Source organism: Myotis brandtii, unplaced genomic scaffold (genome assembly GCF_000412655.1).
Source record: "Myotis brandtii unplaced genomic scaffold, ASM41265v1 scaffold82, whole genome shotgun sequence".
NCBI classification, from domain to species: Eukaryota; Metazoa; Chordata; class Mammalia; order Chiroptera; family Vespertilionidae; genus Myotis; species Myotis brandtii.
Window position 1 is genome coordinate 5,056,803 of NW_005371324.1, and position 15,308 is coordinate 5,072,110.

The following is a 15,308-nucleotide window of genomic DNA, read 5'->3' on the forward strand; positions in this document are numbered from 1 at the left end:
TGGGCTGCTTCCAAATCTTGGCTATTATAAAAAACACTGCAATGAACATAGGGGTGCATATATTCTTTCAAATTAGTGTTTAGGGTTTCTTTGGATAAATTTCCAGAAGTAGAATTGCTGGGTCATAAGGCAGTTCCATTTTTATTTTGAAGAAACTTCATACTTTTTTCCACAGTGGATGCACCAATCTGAATTCCCACCAGCAGTGCATGAGGGTTCCCTTTTCTCCACATTCTTGCCAACACTTGTTGTTTGTTGATTTATTGATGATAGCCATTCTGACAGGAGAGAGATGATATGTCATTGTGGTTTTAATTTGTATTTCTCTGATAATTAGTGGAACTGAGCATCGTTTCATATATCTATTGGCCATCTCTATGTCTTCTTTGGTGAAGTGTCTATTCAGGTCCTTTGTCCATTTTTTAATTAGATTGTGTGTTTTTTAATGTTGAGTTTATAAGTTCTTTATACATTTTCAGATGTATCATTGGTAAATATGTTCTCCCATTCAGTGTCTTCCTATTTTGTTGATGGCTTCTTTGCTGACAAAAACTTTTTAGTTTGCCCTAGCTTGTTTGGCTCAGTAGATAGTGTTGGCCTGTGGACTGAAGGGTCTCAGGTTTGATTCTGGTCAAGGGCACATACCTAGGTTGTGGGCTCATGTGAGGATTTAAAACACGCGCGCGCGCACACACACACACACACACACACACACACACACACACAAACTTGAGTTTGATGTAGTCCCATTTGTTTATTTTTCCCCTTGCTTGAGGAGACATATCAGAAAAAATATTGCTAGGAGAAATATCTAAGATTTTATTTTCTTTTCTTCTAGGATCTTTATGATTTCAAGTCTAACATTAAGTCTTTAAAGCGTTTTGAGTTTATTCTTGTGTATGATGTAAGAAGATGATCTAATTTTATTTTTGTTTGCATGTATCTGTCCAAATTTCCCAGCAACACTTACTGAATAGACTATCTTGTAGCCCATTGTATGTTTTTGCCTCCTTTGTCAAATATTAATTGATTATAAAGGCATGGGTTTATTTCTGGGCTCTTTAGTCTCTTCCACTGGTGTATATGTCTGTTTTTATGCCAGTACCATGCTGTTTTTATTACTATGTTGTTGCAGTATAGTTTGCTATCAGGTAGTGTAATTCCTCCAACCTTGTTCTTCTTTCTCAGATCACTGTTGCTATTTGGGGTCTTTTGTGGTTCCATATAAATTTTTGGAATATTTTTTCTACTTCTGTGAAATATGCCATTGACATCTTGATAGGAACCGTGTTGAATCTATAGATTGCTTTGGGTAGTATGGACATTTTAATGATGTTAATCCTTTCAACCCATGAACACTGTATATGCTTCCACTCATATCCAGTTTATTTTAATGTTGATATTTCAAAATGGATTCACCTTCATGGATCACATTTGATGAGTGAACATACATTTGTAAGGCTGGCATTGCTGTTGGTTCTTATCTTACTACTGGGTGGGTGCTAACTACTAGGAAGCTTCAGTGGGTTTCCAACATGCTCAGTCCATGCTACAGAACATCCCACTTTAAGGAAGACTCAGTAATTTGGGAAGGAAATATAATGACAAACAATGTTAATGTAGCACCTTCCTAGTGAAAAGAGATGGCCACATCGCGTATATTTTTAATCCTCTCAAAAATCCTATAAATTTTGTTAGGAAAAAAATAATCAACATTTATAAATCAACATTGATAGAGACTTTATCATTGGTAAAACAAGTTCATTTAATTTTCTAATTTTACCTTCACAGTAAACCCTTAAAATCTAATTGTCACCCCAAAACCTTGTTATTCATAATTTTAAATAATCTACTCTTTCCTTCCTCTTTATAAAGTGTATTTTTAATCATTAAATGAATTTGTAGATAAAACCAAGTTTATAGCTATTTTTCATATTAAATTCTGATGACATTTGAACTGTAGGAAGCATGTCAATAGCACTGTCTTGCATTGTCTTGTAACCAGACAATTTTTTTCAACATGAAATTCCATAGTACATGAATAGCATGTGCAATGTACTCCATTAACATGACCTGCAACTTTATATTTATATTTATCCTTTTTTGATAAAGAAGAAAACAATTGTATAAAATCTTTAATTTTTCCTATAAAAATTTAGATACAATTTTTATTATGTTTTAAAACCATTTTTAAAAATTAGTAAACAGTGGAATTCAGACTGCATCTTCTTATTTAGAAAATTAGATAAAGCAAAAATGTTTGAGAAAAAGGTTATTTTTCATCCTGGAAAATGTTATTCATAGATAATGAAGGGAATGTTTAAACAGTTCCAAAAGAAACTACACACCCTCAATAAAGTAGGTTATTAGATGAAAACCCAGTGGAATTTTTAAAGGATTTCTGGTTGATCACCTCCCTTAGATTAAAATATGAAAATCAGAATCACATGTTGGAAGAGTGATGAGTTACATTATTTTCTTTGCTACTTTCTGGGTATAATTTACTTTGGCATGTACATACACTAGGGGTAATTTATCTAGTTTATACAGAATAGTAATTTCCCATGTAATTTTACCCAGTTTCTGTAGGAACTCATTTTGGGCTAACTGCAGTGGTTAATAAATCATTAGAGGGAATTTTCTTTGTGATAGGTGTAATTAATAATCAAGACTTCTAGTCTCATTCCTTCAAAACCTCCTATGTTAATCAAATTACTCACATTTCTGAAGGTAGCAATAGGCACCATATATATTTTTGCAGGAAATATAAATTGCATTAGAGATAAATATCTTGTAAGCATAATGTATTTTCATATGGTCTTGTACTTCTTCCTAATTCTTAGGAATTGAATTAAATTGTTGAGGATTTCTTTGAGGTGTTATCATTCTGAAGAGAACAAAATAGGAAAAATGGCAAATATTGGAAAAATTTGAAAGACATTTCTGTGCTTAATCTTCTTTGGAAAATACATCAGGGAAAGTGTATTGCAGGATATTTATGGGGGCATGCTTGTGGTTTTATAATTCTTCTTTCAAAACATACATGAGGCTCCTAGAAGAGCCAAGCCTTCAAAATGCATTAACAGATCCATCCAGTTGTCTGGAATGTTGGTGTAGGGCAGGCAAGGTGCCCCTTTCTTGATAAGGGTTGATTCACATCTCTCTCAGACCTTGGTTAGTCCTAGGAAAATTTATAACAAAGACATTCTGGTGATAATTCTGGTATCTCTTGTGTGTTGGACGGCAGACAAAAGGGCTCTAGTAAAATCATAGTTAGAAATGTACAAACCACATTGTAGAAATGTGTGATCCCAGCACATGAAAAACCACTTCAGATGTCTGTTATCACCCTCGGGGCTCTGGCCGGTCTGAGACCCACCTCTGGCTGCTTTGTCTGGTGCTGGCGGCAGCAAGCCACGTCTCCAGGCTGCACAGCCAGGCATGTGGATTTGCTTCTTGACACAAAGCCTGGCGGTGGGGACAGTCAATGACACACAAGGAGCCTTCTCTCCTGCTATCAGGGTCTCACTCACTATGGCTCATGCCTCTGGGAAATAGGAGGTTCACCAGGCAGCCAGTGTCACTGATAATTTTTAGAGATATTCAGTTGTCGCCTGACCAGTGTGGCTCAGTGGTTGAACATTCACCTCAGAACCAGGAGGTCAGGGCACATGCCCAGGTTGTGGGCTCGATCTCCAGTAGGGGGGCATGCAGGAGGCAGCCGATCAATGATTCTCTCTCATCATTGATGTTTCTATCTCTCCCTCTCTCTTTCTCTCTGAAATCGATAAAAATATATTTTTAAAAAGATATTTACTTGTCAAGATATCTTAACAGAGTTCACACACAGACACACACACATATGCACATGTGTGTACACACACACTCACACTCATTCACATTTACACACAAAATAAGAGAAAAATATTTTCTATCGCCTCATGACAAAAACTTTATGGATGTTAAACAAATAGATTACGAAGGAAGACTCGATTACTTACCATAGGTTTCATGAGGCAGGAGATTTATGGGGGCATGCTTTGAAAAACCTTGTGGTTTTATAATTCTTCCTTTCAAAAAATAGTCAATGATTCAAATTTTAATGCAAGCATTATGTCTACAAGTTTAAAAACAAAAACAGCAAACATAGAACCTTGAACTAAACATCCTTGTGCTCAGATTGCAACGGAATAAAATAACTCATTTCAACAGGTGCACTGGTAGTTTAGCATCCTAAGTCAGCATATAAATTTCCACATCACAGTTCTCGTGCAGGAAGGAATCCTGCAGACAATTGACCCTAAGAGCCATCTGTGGGAAGAAGGTCATCAGACTTGTCAGAAGGGAGGGTGGCACGAACATATTTGTCCTTTTGACTCAAACATCTTGTTTCTTTATTTGCAATTTAAAATATACTGTGGTATTTTACTCCCATCCACAAAAATGTCAGGGCTTCTGAACTGTTGTTTTTAAAATAATGCTCTAAAGGAAAAATTAAAGATATGAAACAAATTGTAAGGTGGCCTGAGAAAGACTAGTAACCACCCCCTGACACACCCACACCCACACACTTTCCAACACTTGACTAATGCTTTTTATTTTTAAATAACACAGGGAACAATAAAGGCATTGACAATGATTGCAAATGTCTTCAAAAGCTGCTGTGGGGTCAACACGCCTTCCCTTGGAGATGGCAGGTTCAGAATCACTGCCACCCTCTAGAAAAATGTGTGGACGGGAGGTTCTCCATCATAACATTTTTTTCCCCTTAAAATGAGGGATATTTCCTTGTCTCTACCCATTAATTCAGTTCAAAGTACAATTAAATGATGCTCCAGGGTATAAGACATTTAATATGTATAATCATATAAAACGAAATTAAGTCCCATTACATGGAGTATAAAATCTGTAATATTAAAAAAAACCTCTAATTGCTTTCTATTGAGTTTAAAATAAATTTAAAAAGAAATCTCAGCAACTCCAGTGCATGGCCTCCAAGGGCCTGCATGGTTTGCCACGTGTCCCCCTCACCTTCTCCTCTCCTTCGCCTGGACTGGACCAATACTCTCTGTCTGTCTGTGAACAGGCGAAGCTTGTTTTCACCTCAGGGCTTTGCTCCTGCTGTTTCCTCTCTCCCCTGATCTGTCTGTGCCTGAATTCTTCTCGTCATTTAGTTCTCAGCTCAGACATTACTTCGCAGAGAGGCCTCCCAACCACCGGTAGCTGAAGCAGCTAGCCTTCCTTTCACCTTTACCAAATCGCCCAATTTTATTTCCTTCATAGCACTTTTCATCATCCAAAATTCACTGATTACTTTTTAGAAACATCAATAACTTTATTTTTTTAATATATTTTATTGATTTTTTACAGAGAGGAAGGGAGAGGGATAGAGAGAAACATCAATCAGCTGCCTCCTGCACACCCCTACTGGGGATGTGCCCGAAACCAACGTACATGCTCTTGACCGGAATCGAACCTGGGACCCTTCAGTCCGCAGGCCGACACTCTATCCACTGAGCCAAACCGGTCAGGGCAGAAACATCAATAACTTTAATCTCTCTCTCCAACCCTCCTACCTGAACATCTTGAATAGGAGCCTCATGAAGGCAAGGACTTCTCTGTCTTCTCACTGTTGACCCACTGCCTGACTGCAGAGGGGAAGTGGGATAACTGAGTGAGTGGAGGCTCACTTTGTTCAGTGAGCTTGGCCACCTTTTAAAGCTTTAAATGGTTTCAGTGACACTTCTCTCCATCCTTTATCAGTCTACACAGCTTTCCTCCAGGCCCTAATCCTAAGCCGTTGTGGTCAGAGTAAACTCCCAGCTGTAAGAGAGAAACTCTCTTCTCAGTGGCTTTTGGTGATACGTGTTTATTTCTCACTCATGTCACAGCCCAGTGCATAACTTCTGATTGGTTCATTTCCATGTGCTCATTAGAGACCGAGGCCCCTTTCACCCATGGCTCTACCTTCCTTTAGAAATGGGGCGCTTTCTTCACTTAGCAGATGGGGAAGGAGCTGGGGAGGAGACATGAATGTATCTTAACCATTTCATCCACAAAGTGGTACCTGTCAATTCACTCTCATTCCAAAGGTCAAATCCACCCCCACAGGCCACATGTAGCTTCCAGAGAGACTGGGGAAAGTAGGCCAGCTGTGAGCCAGGAAAAAGGAAAATGGGAATTGGTGAACGTTATTAAGTTAAGAAGAAGGCCATTAGATGGAGGTGGCTCTAATGCCCTGGTCTACATAAGCGAACTAAAATCCAAACCTGTACATGCCTCAAGGTTATGACATCAAAACGCTAAGGACAGCCAGTCACAAAGAGCCAGCGAGGCTTTAAGCTGTAGCCAATCAAATGATTTCCTTTCTTGGCTTCTGCGCTTTCTCTCCGTCTTTCCCCTGGCTCCTGTTGGGGGCACTCCTAGCCATTTCCAACTTGGCGCTGACCCATAGGAATTTGTTTTTGCTCAAATAAACTCTGAAAAGGTTTACTATGCCCCAGTTTATCTTTTAACAGCACACAGCATAATCCTTCAGGAGACACTGCCCCTTTCTCCCATCTCCAGCCCCAAACTCTTCTTAAGGCACCTTTCTTCAACTTCTGGTTGCAGGCCTTGATCCAATCAGTTGGTATTCCTCTGTGATGATGTCCCTACTCCCCTGAAATCCTGTTTTTGTTGGAGGGCCGGACTATAGTTTTAAAAAAACTATGAACAAATTCCTATGCATACTGCACATATCTTATTTTGAAGTAAAAAAACAAAACGGGAACAAATACAATATTTGTATTTGCATGTGGCCTGCGGGCCATAGTTTGAGGACCCCTGGTCTAGAGCTTGTCACTTCAATCTGTATTTTCTCAGTTCCCTGACTCATTACACACATGTCTACCTTAGCTCTGCACAGCTCTGTCCCCCTCCACCCCTCTGCACCGGGTCCCTTGCATTCAGTTCACTCAATCTTCATGGCACTATCTCCGTTGGAAGAGTTTCCATGCACTTCTTCATATTAACTGCATCACCCACCATTTTTACTAGGAAATCTAGACAATGCTTTAAACTCTCTTTTACATGGTAGCATCATCTTCATGACAGTTGATCATCACAGTTGGGGAAGTTCCAGAGCCTTTTATCAAAGCCTGCTCCTACATTAGCAGTGTCGTAAAATTATGTAGTGGAAGCAGCATGCACTTTGGGGTTAACTAGATCTGGATCTAAATCCATATTCTGATTTATTAACCGAATCATCCCCTGGAGATAGTGATATTATTACATAGATTTATTGTAAGGATTAATTAAAATAACAGTGCTTAGCATATAGTAGTGTTTTTTCAATAAATACTAATGGGTAAACCTACTACCCTCATTTATTATTCCTATTCATAGATGGGAACTCTGGAATAGATAATACAGTGCCCAGAAAAATAGAACAAATGACTCATTTGGCTTCCTAATGGCAGGTCATGTCTGAATGAAACTTTTGCTTTGCACTGTGTGGAGTGGACAGAATTGGGCCCTTGAAGCCTGCATTCTGACAGTAGTAGAAGAGGGAAAACACGAGGCTTTGCACTGCACAACTCAAGAGAGCACCATTCTTACCGCTGCTGTGACGTAAATGATACTTCTGGGAGCTGTTTATTGAAATAATCCTGGAAAATTGATTGAAGATAGTTTAAGTAACTTTCTTGATTTCTTCCAATCCAGAGAAACAAGATTTTCTAGCTATATGCTTTAAGTTACTCAAACTCTACTTAAATTATTTTTGTTCTAGTTTTACTAGTAAAAATATAAAACAGATGATAGTAACAAAGGATAAAAAAATTAACATTTAAATATGCAAGTAATTATAAACATTATTTAACCTAATTTAGTTATTTTTTCAAACATGGTAGGGTAGGCTGTCAAATCAATACAAACTCACTGGTCAAATGGAAAAGAAAATGAGAGCATTTTTGTTTTTGATAATTCTTAGATACTTGATATTATTTTTTAAAAAAATTCTTTATTGTTTAAAGTATTACATACAATATTTCATATGTCTCCTTTTCCCCCATTGACCTCTCCCCGGCCACCCCCACCCCCCAGCATATGCCCTATTTTATTCATCAGTTTATATTGTTCATTATTTTCCACAAATGGGTGAGATCGTGTGCTATTTATCTTTCTCCTACTGGCTTATTTCGCTTAGCATAATGCTCTCCAGGTCCATCCATGCTGTTGCAAATGGTAAGAGTTCCTTCTTTTTATAGCAGCATAGTACTCCATTGTGTAGATGTACCACAATTTTTAATCCACTCATCTGCTGATGGGCACTTGAGCTGTTTCCAAATCTTAGCTATTGTAAATTGTGTTGCTATGAACATAGGGGTGCATATATCCTTTCTGATCGGTGTTTCTGATTTCTTGGGATATAGTCCTAGAAGTGGGATTACTGGGTCAAATGGGAGTTCCATTTTTAATTTTTTGAGGAAACTCTGTACTGTTTTCCACAGTGGCTGCACCAGTCTGCATTCCCACCAGCAGTGCACGAGTGTTCCTTTTTCTCCGCATCCTCACCAGCACTTACTTGATATTCTTTGAATACAAGAAATACAATGGTTCATATGGGTTATCTGGTTCAACAACAAAAAAGCATTTTTCTCATTTGCCTGCTCATTCTAACTTACTCCAGTTGAGGTTCCCCTATAGCATAAGTAATTTCCCAGACCTGCTTAGACAAGTAGCATAACAGAATTTTGTTCCATATTTTCAGACATTAGTGTACTCTCAGTACCATGGGAAAAGGCAGTCTTTTATGTGAAGTTATAAATTCTCACCAGAATAACTGGTATTGATTTATATAGTTACTGTCCCTGACACCATGCAGTTATAAACATTTTAAAGGAGTTTGATGTACTCCAAAGAAAACAAATTACAACAGTTCCCTCCAGCATTGTCAATTAGGTGAGCAGATGTAACTGCTAAGATGCAAGGTCTTTGGGGAGCCATTGACTGTGTTACCAAAATTAAAATTTGGCTGGCCTGCTCAAATCCCCTAATTACATTTACCAGAGCAAATCAGTTTTAAAAAATATAACTGATGCTTTATTGTTAAAGATTTGGAAGGTATTATCTAACATTTCATTAAGGATGAAGACAAAATGATTACATGTCAGTTTCTGTGGTTCTTGTACTTCTTTGGGTGTCCAGGATTCTTGGGGAAAGGGGTGTCCCTATTTTAATCTTCTCAGCCCAGCAAAAATGCACTTGCTCCTACTAATGTTGGCTTCGCTATTTAGCTCATCCTCTGACATTTCACAACCCCCAGGTGTCTGATTCTACATTTCAGATTCCATTTAACTGGAGAAGATATAAAATAACTCGAGGATGGCCTTGTTAGCTTCATATGCTATCAAATTAATAAAAGGTCTTGTCCCTGTGTGCAGCGCCCCCCCCCCCTACTTCCCACATTTTTATTAGGAATGAGGATTTCTTTGTCTGGCTTGGATTCATGCATGCTCTGGCCGCAGCCAAGCTCTCTTCATTTTCTAAATAGATACTTAATGCACATAAAATTAACACCAAATCTGATTCTGGCGATTTGCACAAATTAGAAGACATTTTTATTAATTTCCAAGGGCTTATCTCTATAAGAGAGGATATATAAATTTGGACACTAATTAAGCCAGGATTACCTTTGTTAATGAACATAAGCACACATTAAGCTCTCTAATGAAGAGGAGGGTGCACACTCATGGGTGAAGACTGTACTGTAGATACTGGCAAAAACCATAAAATTGTGTTGTGATAGTTCACAACACAAAGATGGCTCATTTATATTAAGAATGTTTTTGTTAGTTTAAGTTTTTTTTTCTTCGTAAAAATAAAGCAACAAAACAAAACAAGAAAACCCAGCGTAATATTTCCTTTGAAGAAAGAGTGATTTGGAAGGAAAAGAATGTCTCCTGTTCCTGGTTTTAAAAAATTAGCATGAATAACTCATGCTGATTTCAGTAAAAAATCACTCTCATTCTTAATTGGCTCCTAACTACAGTGATCGTACCCTTCAATTGGCCTTAATTTTAGGTCCACTTCCTTCTGTGTTTCATCTGCCCTCGTAATGGTTTCTCAGTATTATTGGTCATATGCATTTTATTGATGCTAAAGAGAGACGTGGAAAAGTTGGAGCAGATCAAAAGCCAAGTTATTCAAGAAAATTAAAGGGTATAAGAAGGAATATAGGGACAGCCCTGAAGAGGATTCTGAAGAAGGTAAAATTTGCCTCTAAAGAATTTTAGCTTCTCTTCCTGTACTTTTCCTTGTTTTGCTTTTCCGACATGCCCATGCTTCATCTTTCTACATTTCTTTCTTTTATCTTCCTTCTGAAGTATTTCATGTTAATTCTCTCTGAACTGAGAATGGGCCTGCTCTAATTAGGAATGCCCCTATCCTCTCAATCTCTCCCCATCTCTTTCCATCCATCAAATCTACTTGTCTGTGGCCCAGGGTTTGCTAAGGACCATTTGGTTAAGCTGATGAACGGACTCAGAGCAAATATTAGTGGCTAGAATGAGTTTGAGTGAGTTACTCCCCTGAAAGCACCAGCAGACAGTCACACTATAAAACAACAGGCTTAAGTCTCATGTTCAAGTCATGCCTGTAACATTTTCAAGATGCTGTGACTCTAGACAAGTCACGTAAGTTTTCTAAGCTTCAGTTTCTACATCCATAAAATGGGGATAATTGAGAAATTCAAAGCAAACCATATAATAACTAACGTATGTGTTTGTGCCAGGCACTGTTCTAAGGACTTCACATCTGTTCATGCAACATCTCACTCACTACCCGAAACAGTAAGCATCACCACCCCCATGTTGTAGATGAGGAAAAAGACAGAGATGCTGATTAATATAAACCATCGTCTCTGTTGCCTGGGTTATTGCAATAGATTCCTGACTGACCTCCCGACTTCCACCCTCTCTCTCTTCAGTCAGCTCTAAGACACAACAAGCAGAGTGATCGTTTTTGAGTGGAGGAGTGACAAGTGTAACTCAAAACCTTTCAGTAGCTTCCCAGAGTAAAGGCCAACCAACATCTACCCCATGTTGAACAAAGTCCTTACGACTGGTTGCCTCTCTGTCCTCACCTTATTCTGGACTTTCCTTGCTTCCTCCAGTCAGTTTCGCTGACCTCCTTATATCCTCCTTTTCCCCCCACTTTCTGCCCATCATGCTGGCCACTTTCCCTTCCTGAATGTTCTCCGTCAATTATTTCCATGTCCCCTTCCTTCACGTGCTTTTCTCAAAAATCACCTTCTTAGGAAGCCTTCCCTAGGCACCTTATCTACAATTACAGTCATATACCTCCAATTCTTCTTCTTCTCCTCCTCCTCCTCCACTTCCTTCACCTCCTCCTCCTCGTCCTTCTTCTTCTTTCTTTGTGTGTGTGTGTGTGTGTGTGTGTGTGTGTGTTGTGTGTGTGTGTTTTGAAGGCATAGGTCTTTATTGGAGGAGAGGTGTGGGCAGGACATGAGGAAGGTCCCCCCATTCTAGGAGAACGAAATCAGTCCTAGCTGACCCAATAGTGGGGGTGTGCAGAGGGCGGGTGGGAGAGTGTCTCTGGCCAGGCCACAGTCCAAATGGGAAGACACCGGTCGGTCAAAGTCATGAGAGTGCCACACAAGCCTGGACGTAGGCCCAGGAATCACATAGGAACCTGGGGCAGGTCCCCTGCACATTCATCATTAAACTGTACAGGATGAGGCTGTACATGAGTTAATTACAAAAGTCATATTTACAAAAATCTGTACACACGTTTGAAAAACTCACAAAATTGTCATCTATGTATCACAAGTTGCTAGACCAAAATATTAAAAATGGGATAAAATTATACATTTCTCAATTCTTTTCAAAGGGTTAATATTTTCAAACCACATATGCTACTTTCCTTAGCAAGACCCATGTAGAGGCTGAGCAGCTCAGCCCTCCTTGAGTCCCCAGAAGCCTTGAGCTATGAATGGGCCCAGCCAGGGGACACTGCCCAGGGTTGGGGCAGGGGAGCCAGCCCACAGTGCAGAATGGAATGCTGAAACACAACAAAGGAGGAAGATGCCTTTGGCTAAAACGTTGGCATTAAATAAAAGAGGCAAACAGGATGGAAACATGCAGCCCTACCAGCCAGGATGGGGCATAGTGGGGCAGAGGCAACGTTGAAGGCTGGCTCCAAGAAGGGTGGGAACCAGGCCTGGGCATGTACCGGGATGGAAGAAAGCTGTGTTTCAACAGTTGGGTGTGCCCACTGGGCCTGGCAGAGATTGAGTGCAAGAAAGGAACAAGAAAGGGCAGGTGGGCCACCTTGGCAACAGCCAGCTCATCAAGTAACTTAAGTGGATGTAGTGCAAAAGTTGCAACCAAGTACTATGGACATGCTACCTGCTTGCCTTAAGGGTTCTGTGGCAATGTTGGGCCAAATGCAGGACCGTGTCCTCGTCCTGGGTGCCTGCGTTCTCAGTCACACAAGTTTTCCAATGTGTGTGGGATAGGGAGACAGAACCCTGCCTCCTTACGTGTTAGCCGAAAGCTCCTGGGTCCAGGTATCAAGGCTCAGAGTTTGTGCTTCTCTTTGCAGTCTGTGTCCCCTGTTGGCACCAGGAGGCTGAGGCAGACAGAAGAATATCTGGGTCTCTCATCCTATGTCAGAGCACCCAGCCTGAGCCTCATCTCAGAATATCACAACAGCCCTTCAACATTGGCAAGATGTCCAAGAAAACCCACAGGTGGCACATGAAGACCCGCTGAGGAGGATGTGATGCACAGTTCCACGGGGGAGAGGGGCATGGGTGGTGATGTCCCTAGGGGAGCTCTGCTGTTTTCAGATGGGCACCAGGCCTTGGGGGGCCAGACAGGGTCACCGAGGCAATGTGGTTTTTCTGCATAACCTCAAAGATCATCCTCTGAAGGCCAAAGCAGAATGTGGAGCCAAATGGGTTGGTGTTGTCTGGGGAGGAGGACCTGTGAAGGACAACAGGGTGACCCAGGAGCTCCTGGATGTGGTCCCACTTGCTATCGGTTGTGCATGTTTCTGTCTGACCATCTGCATTTTCTTTCTTTATTGCCATTGGGATCTCAAACTCACAGCAGCGATAAATGTTAAAATTATAATGCCCAGGGTGATTGGTGTGAAGGACAAACTTCTTCACTTTGGGAGTGTTGGCGTCAAAGAGGATGTCCACTCCAAGAGTGAAGTAGTTAAAAAAGTAGTCATTGCACTTGGATGGAACTTGTTTATGGGGGGAAGGAGAATGAATTTTCATCTTCTGATTTATAGAAGACTTTGTGTGGAGAACCAAGCATGCTAAGAACGTCTTGGCAAGAATCCCCAAAGTCCACTGAACGTTCAAATACCCGCATCTTGGCATCCATCTGCTAACAGGTCAGGTCCACAGCCTGCAGCAAGTAGGTGAAGTCATAAACCTGAGGGTCCAGTTCCATCTCGAAGAACAACGACACTCTCAGCGTACATATTGCCCAGGACACAGCTCAGGGGCATCATGGGAGCTTGGTATCCTGAAGGCCGTTTCCACTGTAGATGTGCATTCTTTCACAGTTGCTCCGTGGGTATCTGGAGAGAACCTAGACCGTGGGCAAAACTGGGCTCGTATTTGGGAACCTCTGTCCACGAGTCTCACTGAAAAGAGGAAGACAGTCCTCTGAAGTTGAGGTGGAAGAGCGGCTCAGCGGAGTTGGACACTCCTGGTGGGTTGCACTGAGCGACTGGTCCATCTGCTCAGTGGTGGGGGTCTGGCCTGAGAGTTAAAATGGACTCCACAATATTTTAACTTTACTGTAGTCAAGTCATATACTTCAATCACCGTAAGTCCTGATCGAAAGCATCAAACAGTAGTTTGATCCCGTCCTGCGTCAGGTAACGGATGAGGTCAGGGCTTCGAGGAGACTGTTCACTGTAGAGAACCTGGACATTTTTGATGATGCGACGGTGCTTCTGAAGAATGGCTACTGCCTGAGCCAGAGGCATTCCCAGCGTGAATTCCCATGGCTCCCATGGCTCATTCCCCGGAGAGCGCTCAGGCACCACCTCCAGGTCCAGCATTGGTTCAGCTCGCCTGGCCCGGTGGCCTAGCTGCGACAGCGCAGACAGGACGGGAGCTCACCAGCAGCTGCCGTATAGTGAGGGCAGCGGCATCAGCGGCTGCTTACACCTCCGGTACTTCTTATCTCCCTTCTCTGCTCTCTATTTTTTCTCTTTAGCACCATTTTTTCTCTTTAGCAAATATGTATGGTTAAATATACATATTTACTTAGTTGTTCATTGTGTATCTCCCCAACTAGCATATAGGAGAGGGAAGGACTTTGGTTCATTGCTATATCCCTGGTGCCTGGCACACTTTGGTTCATTAAATCCACGCCAAACAAATGAGCTAACTTGCCCTGTGTCCCACAACTAATAAGAGGTAATATTTACTCTCAGGCTGTCTGGTTTCAGAGCCTTAACCATGAAGCTTTATTGCTTTGAAAACCTTAAACTCTTAAGTAAATAATAGTTCCCATGCGCTACTTTGGGAGATGGTGCTGCTATATGGGAAGAGCCTATGTCCCACTTGCCTGAGCTGAGGATTTGGGAGGATTTGGCTCCCTGTCTATTACCAAAGCACTGACCGGGGACATAGGACTCACAAAAGGCTACACTGAGGTTCCCTCCAACCATCGTTTCCCCGTTACATTTCTAATATCCAGTCCCATTCGGAATGGCTAAGCAAAGCCTAGCCCAGGAGTAGGCCAGATTTTCAGTCATGGATGCTATAAGAAGGTCTTAAAGTAATTTTAGCTGCCCCTCACCACAGCGTTTCTGTTCTGTTGTTCTTTATCTGCCTTCCCCATCTCCCTCTTTCCAGCCAGTTTTCCCAGTTCTCCAGCTATCCCACAGCCTGAGGGTCCCATCCAAGAGAGGAGACTATTGATCTAATCTGGGCCGTATCAACCATCCCCAAACCCTTCCCGGCTCTGAAATTATATATCTAAAATCTAAAATACTTCTACATTAATAAATTGCTGTGTTTACACTATCTGGGGTTTTAGGTCCAAGACTGAAGACTGAAACGAAGGGAGAGAAAGAAAATCGGAAGACCGAACAGTGGTCCAGAGGTGGAACAGATTGAGGGCCATGTTGGAACAAACTACTGGCCAGTTGTTACTTCTCCCATCACTGGGTGGTCTGCTCCTCACAAGCCTGACTTGGAGCCCAGAGGCATTGGAACAGCCTGTTCTCAGGGATCTCCTGCCGCAAAACCTCTTTGTATCTCCTATTTCCCT

The 15,308-nt window shown here is 41.2% G+C and overlaps 1 pseudogene; it reads right to left on the bottom strand.

Moving 5' to 3' along the window:
- Positions 1-12,733: 12,733 nt before the first annotated feature.
- Positions 12,734-14,088, bottom strand: LOC102248917 (annotated as a pseudogene).
- Between the last annotated feature and the right edge of the window lie 1,220 nt (positions 14,089-15,308).